At 30.3% G+C, this 12,751-nt stretch overlaps 3 long non-coding RNA genes across 3 annotated transcripts; 2 read left to right on the top strand and 1 right to left on the bottom strand.

The window, feature by feature from the left end:
- Positions 1–1,225: 1,225 nt before the first annotated feature.
- Positions 1,226–3,830, top strand: LOC126743049 (uncharacterized). The gene is made up of 4 exons (XR_007662766.1): positions 1,226–2,064; positions 2,206–2,336; positions 2,399–2,537; positions 2,595–3,830. It is a non-coding gene; the product is annotated as an uncharacterized LOC126743049 (long non-coding RNA).
- A 637-nt stretch (positions 3,831–4,467) lies between these two features.
- LOC126743053 (uncharacterized) lies at positions 4,468–6,786 on the bottom strand. Its single transcript, XR_007662768.1, has 4 exons — positions 6,636–6,786; positions 6,331–6,543; positions 5,686–6,269; positions 4,468–5,077 (listed from the first exon to the last, which is right to left on the bottom strand). It is a non-coding gene; the product is annotated as an uncharacterized LOC126743053 (long non-coding RNA).
- A 17-nt stretch (positions 6,787–6,803) lies between these two features.
- LOC126743050 (uncharacterized) lies at positions 6,804–8,946 on the top strand. Its single transcript, XR_007662767.1, has 6 exons — positions 6,804–7,043; positions 7,091–7,246; positions 7,325–7,460; positions 7,517–7,716; positions 8,087–8,248; positions 8,324–8,946. It is a non-coding gene; the product is annotated as an uncharacterized LOC126743050 (long non-coding RNA).
- Positions 8,947–12,751: the final 3,805 nt, after the last annotated feature.

Genomic DNA, 12,751 nt, shown 5'->3' with positions numbered 1-12,751 from the left:
TTCTTACTCCTCTTAGTAGGACACTCTGGATGCACGTCCAGAAGGTCCTTGACTCGGATAGTCGGCTAAGATTTAAAAATCACTTCTGCACAACGAAAACACCGATAAAGGGCAGAATCACAACTATCCTGTTCGCAGTGCCAATAATGATAATGATAAAGCCTGGCGTTGTTACTTTTAAAAAAGCTTTATTTACAAAAAACCCAAAAACTTAAAATTAATGAACATCTAATATGAACAGCAAAGCTTTGACACAATATTAAAATGTTACCAATTGTTATACTACACTTACTTAAATAGTACTTAATTGCTATATCAGCAAGTATGCTGGTTATCGGCTATTACTCGCGTAAAGTACCACCAATAGTAATTCCTCGAAATTTATTTCTTGCGGAATTTCAATACTTTTGGGTAATAAATAATATGTATTTTGGAGCTGCAGAAATAAGCAGGGGTGTAATGTTTAGAAATTCCCACCCTTTTGTTTTTAATTTATTTTAATTTGCGAGTTTTAAAGCGACTTGTCGATTAGTGTTTATTTTTAATACATTTAATATAAAAATTGTGTTTGTGTTGTTAACGGTAAGTTTAAAATATTTTATTAATATCTTCCAAATATTTAGAACTTCATGCCTTAAGCAATTTTTCGTTGAAAAAAGTAATGTCTGATTTTTGTGCCAATTCTAAAAAAAATATTTATTGATTTAGATGGCTGATGGTCGAAAGAGGCTTTCTGGTTCCCAATACCGAAAAAGGAAGCTAGAAAAGGAGGAAGATGACAGGCGGTTAGCAGGTTCGTTAAAAAAGTTTTTTGCGTCATCAACGAAGCCACAACTGGCACAACCTCAACCTTCAACAAGCCAAAGGCCGGATGTTCAACCTTTGACGTCAACTGAAGCCGATGCCGATGTAGAACAACCAAATGATGGAGATCAACAATCATCAGGAGATGAACTAAAACAAGATGATCACTCGACGAATACGCCAGCAAATACGCAACTGAGAACATTGAAGCTATTCAGGTAAAAGAAGAACGATTTAAAGATCCAGCATATTGGCCCGAAATATTAACGGATAATATTAGATTATTGATTTTAGGAATAGGACCTGTTCAAATTAAAAATATAAATTATCCCATTAATAATTTAAATAGATGTTTTTGCGCTGCTTTCTTTGAAAAAAAATTAACCGACAATGAAAAAGTTTCTAGAACCTGGCTTATTTACTCAAAATCTAAAGATTCAGTGTACTGTTTTCTTTGTAAATTATTTAAAGTTTCTGATAATAGTTTTAATGAGGGGAATGGCTATAGTGACTGGCGACATTTATCTCGGACTTTAGAAAGACACGAAACCAGTAAGGGGCATTTTGAAAGTGTTAGGAAATGGCTTGAATTAAAAAAAATCAATAGAAAAAGGTTTAACTCTGGACTCTGTCAATCAAAATTTATTTCAAATGGAAAAAAAAAGATGGACTTGGATTTTAGAGAGAATAATATCTGTTATCCAGTTTTTAGCTGGACAAAATTTAGCTTTTAGGGGTAATAGTCAAAAACTATTTGATAAGGGTAACGGTAATTTTCTGAAATTAATTGAGACGATTGCAAAATTTGATTCTGTAATGGCCGAACATATTGATAGAGTCTAAAAAGATGGGAACAAAATGCCGCATTATTTGGGAGATAAAATACAAAATGAATTGATTTTTTTAATAGGAGAAAAAGTAAAAAAGTGTATTGTTGAATGTTTAAAATTATGCAAATATTTCTCAATCATTCTTGACTGTACACCTGACGTTAGTCACCAAGAACAAATTACCATTATTGTTAGATTCGTTTTTATTGATGATTGTTCTAAAAGTATAGAAATTCGAGCATTTTTTAGGATTTTGTAAGTTACAAAAACTACTGGTCAGGGGTTAACAGATTTTTTATTAAATTAGTTAAAAGAACTGGATATTGATATTTAGTGTTTCTGTGGTTTATACGTAAAAATAAGACTATTCAGTTGGATAAATTGTGGAAAGAACGTCCCTTTTAAGTGATTTTTTGTTGTTTTTGCCCAGGTGAGTTAATCTAAGATAGTAATTCTGCTTTAAAACTTTTTGAGGTTAGGTATAAATTACATTGTTTTTGTTGTTTATTTTTGTCATCTACTAATAGTCATGAGTTTTCGAATATAATTAAATTATTTTAAAATTGTTTAGGCCTAGGACTGCATCAGAATGGGTATGTGCTTTGTTCCGGGCTGTAAACATTACAGTTCAAAGCATCCATGTAAGTTTTTTCGGTTCCCAAAAAACAAGACCGAGAAGAATAGATGGATTTCTCTTATAAGGTAAAAGAATAATACAACATTCAGTTTTCAAAAATGTATGTTTTAAATTTATTTATTTACAGAAGAAAAGATAGGGATCCAAGTGAATTTGCAAAAGTGTGTGATTGTCACTTTGTAAATAAAGATAAGAAGAATGGGCCAACTTTATTTGACTTTATTCAATCTTCACAAGAAGTTTAATGTACAATCACTAGAAAAGAGGTATGCATTTTGCATTTTGTTGCAAAAAATCCATTAGTGTAGTGAATAATTTTTTAGGAAGAGGACCGTAAAAAAGGTTAATAATTGTGGGGATAAGCTTTTGACCGAGGCACTACCTGGTCCTTCAACTGAGCTACTGCCAGGACCTTTATGTGAGCCACTGCCGGGAACCTCAACAGAGCTACCGCCAGGCTCTTCAAAACAAGTTTGTAAAGAGTCTCAAATAAAACTTGATGCATCACTCCTGAGTCCATCATCTGCATCTCAAGATGCTGAAAATTACTTTTTAAGGCAAGAGGTGGCTGAATTAACCGAGAAGTTGGCAAATATATCAACACGGTTCAGCTGTGAAATTGTCAAAAAAAATAATGCTCATTTGCTTATGTATACTGGTATTCCAACCAATGAGCTGTTCATGGTTCTTTTGAACTAATGGACAGCGTTAACTTAAAATATTATGCTGGATGGAATGTTCGGATTATTCCTAAAATTGATCAGCTGCTTATGACCTTAATGAAGCTAAGGCTTAACCTTCCACATGAAGATTTGAGTATAAGATTTAGTTGCAGTACAGCTACAGTAACGAATATTATAATGACGTGGATCTATGCTCTACATGAAGTCCTTTTCAAGAATTTAATGAAAACTATACCATCGAGACAACGGAATCAGGCCTGCCTTCCTATTGCTTTTACAAATTTTAGGAATTGTAGGATAATTTTGGATTGCACTGGAATTTACTCAGCAGTTCCAGCAAGCATGGAAAATCAGAGATTGACCTACAGTTCATACAAACACCGAAACACATGGAAAATATTGGTAGGAGTTGCACCAAATGGTGTAATCACCTTTGCCAGCAAGGCTTTTCCAGGCTCTACATCTGATAAAAAAATTGTTGAGGAGAGTAGAGTTTTGGATCAGATGGTGGCTGGAGATTTGATATTGGCAGATAAGGGTTTCTTGATTAAAGACCTTCTTCCTGCACGAGTATCATTAAATATCCCCCCATTTCTAACTACAGCACAGTTGACAGAATCTCAGGTATATGAAACGCAGCAGATTGCAAAGGCTAGGATTCATGTGGAACGGGCCATTAGGAGGATAAAGTGTTATAATATTCTCCAGCAAGTTCCGTCATATTATATATCTCAAATTTCAATTATTTTTCAACTGTGTGCGGCTCTCACAAACTTCCAATATCCTCCAATTAGAGAAAGTATTTGTTGAGGCCTATATGATTATCGAAAACATTATGCAGCTCTTGGCAACCGCGTATAACTGGGCAGCTTATATCGACGGCTCCGTGCAAGAAAGGAAGGGACCAGACTCCTCTTTAACACGCCGACGCGAAAGTAGCGTCTCTGCACGTTACGTAACAGTCGCATGAATTATAATCGTTTGTTTTACGTTTTTCTTATAAGTTGTAATAATTAGTTTAAATAATACATATGTAACTGATTTACATTTCTACTTTAATAAATTAGTGTTTAAAGTAGTGGTCCTTCAAATTATTAAAATCGAACAAGTCACGACAACGAAATTGGTTTCCACAGACCAATAAACAGTATTATTGAAGGATCACATACACAAATTTTCATTATTTTATTTAAAGAAATTTATTGTGGCAATTTTATTTCCTTATTCGATTTTTTTTTGTAAAAAGTTCTAAGAATTTTAATTTAAAAACTTAATATTTACGTTTTACTTTGTTTATAAATAAATGACTTGCTCTTATAAAATGCTTTTAAAAGTAATAATGGTACTCGTCTCTTGAATTATTTCCTGTTTTTCCAATTTATTAAAAGACTGTACATCCAACAAAAATGTTTGTAAAGAAAGTAAACAAATGCAAATAAACTTTATTTCTTGTCAGTATATTACTACAGTATTTACAAACATCAAAATAAACTTAGAACATTGAAAGGCCTTTCAATGTTCTAAGAAAATAAAGTATTAAGTCACGAACATTGTTTTAGTTTGTTTACATCTACAAAAAAAAATTACACATATAGTTCATACAATGCAAATAAAATTATAACAACATGTCACAAGTTACTAATTTTCTAACAACTTTGGTAAGTATTGTTCTATATAAAAATGTTCCAAGAGTAAAAGGTTTTCTTTCCATGAATCGTCAATCTCTACAATTGTCACAATTGTTTGTTTCAAAGTATAAATACATAAGTAACATTTTTTCTTTTTTAAAATATGTAAAGCACCTTGAATTTGGTGATAATATTCGTGGCTTATATTTAATACCAAATTACGCTCATTGTCAAAGAAAATTATAGATTTAGTATTATTCCTCAATTTTTCGGACAACTGATCATTTCTAAAAGAGTATGGGCATTTTACTTCCACAAGAGCTTCTTCTTCATCAATTAATCCATCAGGGCTGGCACCAAGAAACCCTGAATTTGAAAGCCATACTCCAGTTGGTTGAACAATTAAATTATAATACTCCTTTAAATGGTTTAGAGCATCTTTTTCATGGGTTCTACCCCACTGGATTGCTTTGATACCATCCAAATTGTATTCACCTGAAAAAAATAATCAATATATTATGATAAAATATGTATGACAAATTTAAAGATAATTTATTTTGTCATTGTAAAATAATGTATAAGGATCATTTCAATAATTCCTATTTCTATGTTCATGGACAAAGCGACAAGTTATAATGAGGAGTAAAGTTTTTGAGACTAACTTGTAAACTAGGGGGTTTAGGGTAAAAAGTGTAGGTCAGTAGTGTAGTTTTAGTTTTAGATGCATTTTAGTTTATTTTTCACTTTTGATGCTTTTGAGGTATGATTTATTAAAATCTTAAGAAAGGTATGGCAGTTTTTTGTTTTTTTTTAAATTATTTTTTGGCCTTTGGCTTGGCTTAAAAAATAATCTTTAAGTGCTCTATTTTTTGCCTCAAAAAACTATAATACCTCAAAACAATCACCAAATAACCCTCTACAACATTCCAAAATATATATTTTTTTAATTTCAAGTACAAGGAGTTAAGGACAAATTATTAAAAAACTTAATTACGTGATAGGTGCCTCCTACAAAACGATTTATGGAACTGTATGTAAAATTCATATTACTAAATGAAAGCAGATAAAAATATATACCTAATATATTCATATTTACTACTCACCCAAGAGCATCTTGAACAAACTCACTGGGAATCTGTTTCTCCGACATGCTGCAATAATAGCACCAAAGTTGCTAGCAGTCAAACGAAATTTTCTGACCAGATACCATTTTTCATTTAAAACCTGACCAGTAGTGGTGGCCACAATGTCTTTTATTGACTGATCATCAACAGCACATTTTTTTTTAAACACAGACACTTTATCTACGGCCTCCAAAAAGTCCTTGGAATGAATTATATCTTCAATTACCACAAATTTATTTTCCAACGGATTTTGTGACTCCTCATTCAATATCCACGTAAAACCAACTGTATTTCCAAAGCTGCGAAGCCTTTGCTTCAATCTGTTGATAGACGCATTTGGCACCTCGCCTTCAAGTGCTGTATAGGGCTTTGGTGGATAAAGCTCTTCTGCCGATTTCACCGGCCCCCATCTTTCGGTTTAGGTGGTGCATTCCACGCACATGCTTTATCTGTTATCGATATGTTGTAATGCCCAAAAAGGGCTAACGCCGCGATGTGATGGCACTTTATGCCTATTGGACAAGCGCAAGTTGCTTCCTTAATATCACCGTTTTTTTCCAAAGCTAGAATAAAATTATAACTAAATTAATACCATATTATATTAACAAAAGTGAATGTTTATACCTATAGATACCTTGTAGCTCTTGTTTTTCATACTTGCAAATACATACCCTGTGATGATTTGCAAATTAGAGTCAAAGTCCATCTTCTTGACGTGGCTGGATTCTAAGGCATTTTCACCTCTTTTTATGATTTTGTTGTCATCTATAAAAGCATTGATGCTCGAAAGTTTAAGAACATGTTTCAAAGCCATTATTTTATCAACAACAAAAGGTTCTAAAAATGAAACAAACAAAAATGTACTTCAAAAAAAAATATACATAACCTAAAAAGTTTTAAAGCAGAATTACTATCTTAGATTAACTCACCTGGGCAAAAACAAAAAGAAATCACTCAAAAGGCACGTTCCTTCCACAATTTATCCAACTGAATAGTCTTATTTTTTCGTATAAACCACAGAAACACTAAATTAAAAATTCCTTATGGGGATCTACCGTTATCAACGAAATTGTTTGGAGTCGGTATAAGCTCCACCCCTGTCTGTGACGTCAAGCCTTAGGCTGTCTATTATTATTATATCGATTCTGCGACTATTTTGAACAATCATAGTGTTTGGTATTGACTCCCTTATCTATAATATTCGGTTCTACGCTAATTTTGAGTTAAAAACAAATATTTTAGTGTTTGACTTTCTAATAAATTTTCAGTGATTTTTTTACTGTATAATTTCTTTTTTAGCTGCTGCAGTACCTGTTTATGATAATTATGGCACTAAAGTAAGATATAATTTTTTTAGTTCTAATCTGAATGATGTATTTTCTAGTCAACATGCAACATGTATGCAATCTGCAAAGTCTGTGAGAAGGAATTTTCAAGCATATCAATGAGAAACAAATATCTTAAGAAGTTTCACCAAGAATTTGTTGGCCAGGAATACAAGAAACACATTACATGTCTAATGTATACCAACAATACCCAGGTAATTTCTTATATTAATAGTTTAAACAAACATTTGCTTGGTATTCACAAAGAATGATTAATCATTTTTACATTTTAGGAATTTTGAATAAGATACCTACCTCTTGGAGGGCACAAAGTAATAGGGAGATTGATTCTGATTGTCAGATCCGAAATAAATTTAAGAATGGAGAAGAACATTATATTATACAATTATAACAGGAGTGACATTAAAAGTAGTATAAACTCTTAGTCATCAGACATAATTGTATATTTTGTTGTTTACTTTTAGGATTCAATATCTCATGTAAAAAGAGATGACACAATAGAAAGGCCAAACTTGGTAACAAGAGGTAACATGGCATATTTGATAAGGAAATATAATGTTGACAAGAAAAGAGACCATTATAATATGGTAGCCACTGCTTTAAGAATTAATGGGAAAGGAAAAATGGCCAAGGGAAAAATTATGCTTTGTTTTCAAATGAATTGGTATGTGTATGTGTATAAAGATTACAATTAATACTCATAATAAATTAGAGAGTTTTGGGTGTTTTAATAATGATGTAAATAATGAAAGTGCTCATGTATATGGGGGTTGATCCATCAATGAAAGACATATCTGATTTTCTGAGTAATTTCATAATTTTACTTTAGTTTTTCATAATTGAAAAATTACTACATAAAAATAATTGCATGAAAAATTATTTTCATGTAGGTTGTCTTTTTAAAAATTCCATTTACAAATTGATGTGACAGTTTTTAAAGTGATTTTTTTTGCAATAAATATAGCAATTAGTCAAACTAATCAGCTTGTACCAACATCGATTGAACTCCTTGTTCATTAAGCTTTAATTTTTAGGGGATTCTTATCTGGGACTGAATGATAACAATTTTGCTACATACATTGAATTATGGAGAAGAAATCAAAAGATTGTAAATATCAATTTAAAGACCCTAGGTGTTTGGTTTCTATCTATATAGGTGTACCCATATTTTATCTTGAGACTATTTTAGCTTATTGGTATTTTACTTATTTTCTATTTAAATTTTCAAATGTACTTAAATTTGGATTGCTATATAAGTATAATACTTTTAGAGCGCCGAAAACCTAACTGAATTGCTTCAAAACGAAGATGGAATGATGAGGGACAGACCCTCTGTGAATATATTTATTTATGAAAATGTATAAAGAAAAGTATTTTTTTTCTTTCATGGTACTACAAAAAAAATCTGTTGAATGGAAGGTTGGGCTGTTCGTGACCAGCAGAGATGACAATGCTAGCTAAAGAAGTGCTAGTGTACATACCAAGCATGATGGATTTAGTTTTTTCTCTACCATTTTAGTTTTAAGTTGTTATTATTTAATATAATACATTTTGACCAATCTTAATATAATATAGAGTCCATAGTATAGTTTATTGTAAAAACTATTAATATAAAACATGTTATTATAAAATTTAACGTATATTTGCTAAAATTTAAAACATTTCAGTAAGCTAGTCGGCATTAAGATAGTTGATAAATATGATGAGAATTTTTTCATTTCGAAGTAATATCACTGTCATCACAATGATTTAAATAATTTTCAAATTTTCTTTGAAAACTACTCAGCAAGTAAGTTGCCTCAAAATATTTATGGAATATTTACTTCTTATGGCGACTATGATAATGCTATGGGGTTTTATCAAAACAATGCCTGAACAGTTATACAAAAATTAAAATAAACACACATATTTTTTAGGATTATTTGTAATATATATTTTGATTTTAATTGTTGTTAAATAAAAGTTTATATGTTATTCATATGGTTTTTTTTTGAAAATTCACATACATTCATCGCCTAGAAATCTTTATCATATATCCACTTGACATTCTCTGATCCACATATTTTAATTTCCTAAGTAATTTATAATTGGCTATTTAAATAAACTTCAAACGTTCATTGACAATTATTATATTATGAAATTATAGGTATAGTCCATATGAACTCAATCCGAACAGCAGAAAAACTAAAACGGGTCATTAGCGGTATCTTCTTTGTAAAGCATAGGCGTGCCACAGAAGGATTGTAAAAAATATTTTAAAGGTGTATTTGTACGTTATACTGACCAATTGTAGTGATTTTTAACTGTTATATGAGTAAATTAGGCAATCTAATGGACTGTCAAAACGAAGTTTTTGGTGCCTTTAAACATTGCCATGTTGCATGTGTGCAAAAAATCGAAAAATGTTACATTTTTTAAGTCACAACAAAATAAAGCTTAAAATGAATGAAAAAACGTACAAACATTGCGTTGTGTTTTATTTTGCATTGTATGGTACAAGTCAAATGCATCCCGGCCGCCGTTGTGACTATCAATTGAATTTTCAATTTTTGCCTAATTTTTGTGTAAAATTCATAGTTGTAAATGTCATATATTTTTGTTTACAAAATATATGATATTTGCGAATAAAAAATAAAATAAAATACATTTTCGTGTACTTGATAGGACTTTTTAAATGTCATAAAATATATAAAAATTAGATAAATTATTTGGCATAAATGGTAATTTTTTTTATTTTTTTTTTATCAAAATCATGTTTATCAGTCATTTTGGTAGAAAAAATAAAAGACCTTTTAAATAACATAATATATATATTGCTTTATTGTCAAGAAAATGTACAATTTGTAGACAAAGCCAAGTATAAATAAAACAATACAAAACTTACAAAAGTACAAAAATGTATAATGTATACAATATAACAAAATTGTATGAGGTCAAAATACATTGTAAAGATACAAAAAACAAAATTTAAAAAAATAATATACACTAAAATGTATATAAAGTCTAAAGGTAAATAAAAAAAGAGTATATTATATAGGAACACAAACGAGTTCAATACAAAATAAAAAAGTGGCTGAGAATTTTACATTTAGGTATGGTACATAATATGGTATATAATCACAAATTTCTATTTTCTATTTATTTTATTTTAGACAAAATCACTTCGCTTATTTGAATCAAAATCAATTTCGTTTTGGATACAAATAAGAAGACAATTATTGTGAAATCGTAAAGTAATAGACAGTAGCTTTAAAACTGCATTTTTTTTTTTAAATTTTTTTCCCATTACTTGCTTGTTGGTCATTGGCTACTCCCAAATTTTGATTACAAAATTTTTTTGACCTAATATGAAAATTACACAACTAAGCCATCTTATGCAGCACCAATTAACTATAAATACCGAGATAAATACGTATAAAACATTATTAATACCATATCTAAGAACTTTTATTTATTATAAAAATGTTATAAAATTATTTGTTTGGGTATTTCGCCACTGAGTCTAAATTTCTGAATAAGTAATTGATCTCAATTTTTTAGACAAAAATCTATTGTAAAGAAGAAAAACGAATTCCACACGTATTCAAGTGATTTAAGAACTGAAATTTAAAACGATATTTCGTTTTTTTTTAAATAAAATTAAAGTTCAAAAATCCTTAAGTACAATAATTGACTTGAGGTATAATAAATACGTTAATAATCTTTGTTTTTTAAGGTTTAGAATTTAAAAACCTCTGAGCTCAATTCTTCTTCACAAAAACACGTAAATTCCTATTGTCCCTATGTTAATCCTTAATAAAACGAAGAAAATCTGACTAAACTTTTTATGAATTTACGACGTTTCGACAATTAAATTAATTGTCGTTGTCAAGAAATACGCCTATAAAATATGAACAAATTAGATTAAAAATAAAAATGAAAAAATATTTAAAATTGTAATAAATTTAACTAACCTGATAAAATATTTCCCTGCAACTATTTCTTTATATATCGTCTTTTCTTAACAGAAAGCACAGTCAGCTTTATGGCAAATGACAATAATTTTAATTTTAATAATATCAAATAAAGTGAATTGAATTGAATCCGAATTTGGGTCTATAATAATGGGGTCAATTGTGGGTAAAATGCCATATTCATCCTCCTTTTTAATAACATTCTGGACACATTTCATCCATATATCACTGTTGTGGATTTCATCAATTATTGTCCTTATACTTCCTAGTACAAAAGTACTGTCAGTTGGAAATTGATGTCTTTTTCTCACCTTGTCCTTGATTGCCGCCCAAATCATCTCAATCGGATTAAATATGCAGTAATAGGGAGGAAGGCGCAAAATTGAATGACCTTGTGCTTCGCAGAGTTTGTCGATAACATATTCCTTCTGAATTTTTTTTTTATAGCTTCTAATAACACCTTTTTAGTAGCCTTTTGAGGAATTTCCATGTTTTTAAGTTCCATAAATTTAACAATGTCATCCTTCTTTGTGCTGTTATTGGGCACTTTGTGGTATAATCTTGAATGATAAGATGCATTGTCCATCACGATGACTGAATTGGGGGATAGATTTGGCAGTAATTGTTCAGCAAACCATTTTTCAAATAGACTGGCGGACATGTCTTCATGGTAGTCAGCCGAAGAGTCCTTTATATTTTTGGCCGATAATAGTAAAGCGTTCGGAATAAAACCCTTATTACCACCTGCGTGAAGTATGATGACCCGTTTACCGCGTGAACAAGGTCCATTTAGTGTGCACTTACTACTAGTGTCCACCCAACCATATTTCACAACATCGTGTGTGTCGTCTCCAAGTTTCGTCAAGGTACACTATCTCCCTTTTTAATTGGCGGTACTCCTTTTACAATTACTACTCTTTTTACAATCTTAATTTTATTTAGAATAATGCCTATCTCTTGCTGCATTCCTGTTTAAGAAAAAATTAAAATGGATTTTAAATTATTTTTTTTTGGTTTTTTTTGATTATCTTCGGAATCATTCAAATTTTCGATTTTTTAAATAAGCAACAAAAATTTGGCGTAGGTACCTACCTAATTTTGTTTTCGGCATTAACATTTTTACGAAAAAGTAATACAGCAATGCAAAAACTTTCCCATAGTAACCAAGATAACCCACAAAAGTGTCAAGAATAAGTTTTTGAAAATTTGTTTTTTTTTTCAATAATCTTCAAAACCACATAAAATATAATATATATTTTTTTATATGGCATATTCCTTTACAAGTAAATAATGTGCAACTTTGGGGTAAATTATCCATTTTCGTATTTTGAGGGTAGACGAATTTGAAACACCGTTATTTTTCCAATAAAATAAATAATAAAAAATATTTAAAACATTTATCATATACCTACAAATACGTAATAATAAAAAAAAATATTATCTTGTAAAATGTAAAATATTAGGTCCCGCGGTATCTCCACTTAGTCGTTCCACTGTACGGCGTGCGCCACCAAATCTCGGCTTCAATTTTGACGCCACGAAACCAGTGTCACGGCTAATTTTATGATCGAACGGGAAAAGAGCGTTTTTAAAAACAACACGTTTACAAATTATCACGACTTTTATTTCTACATGTACAGAATCAAGAGAAAATAAAGCTAACTGAAATGGGTTACAATATAAATACAATAACGATAACGATAGATACAATAAATACAATGTATTTATAATCTTAATATAAATGCG

Source organism: Anthonomus grandis, chromosome 12 (assembly GCF_022605725.1).
Source record: "Anthonomus grandis grandis chromosome 12, icAntGran1.3, whole genome shotgun sequence".
NCBI classification, from domain to species: domain Eukaryota; kingdom Metazoa; phylum Arthropoda; class Insecta; order Coleoptera; family Curculionidae; genus Anthonomus; species Anthonomus grandis.
Note: the sequence above shows the minus strand (reverse complement) of the source record. Positions and strands in the feature narration are given on the sequence as shown.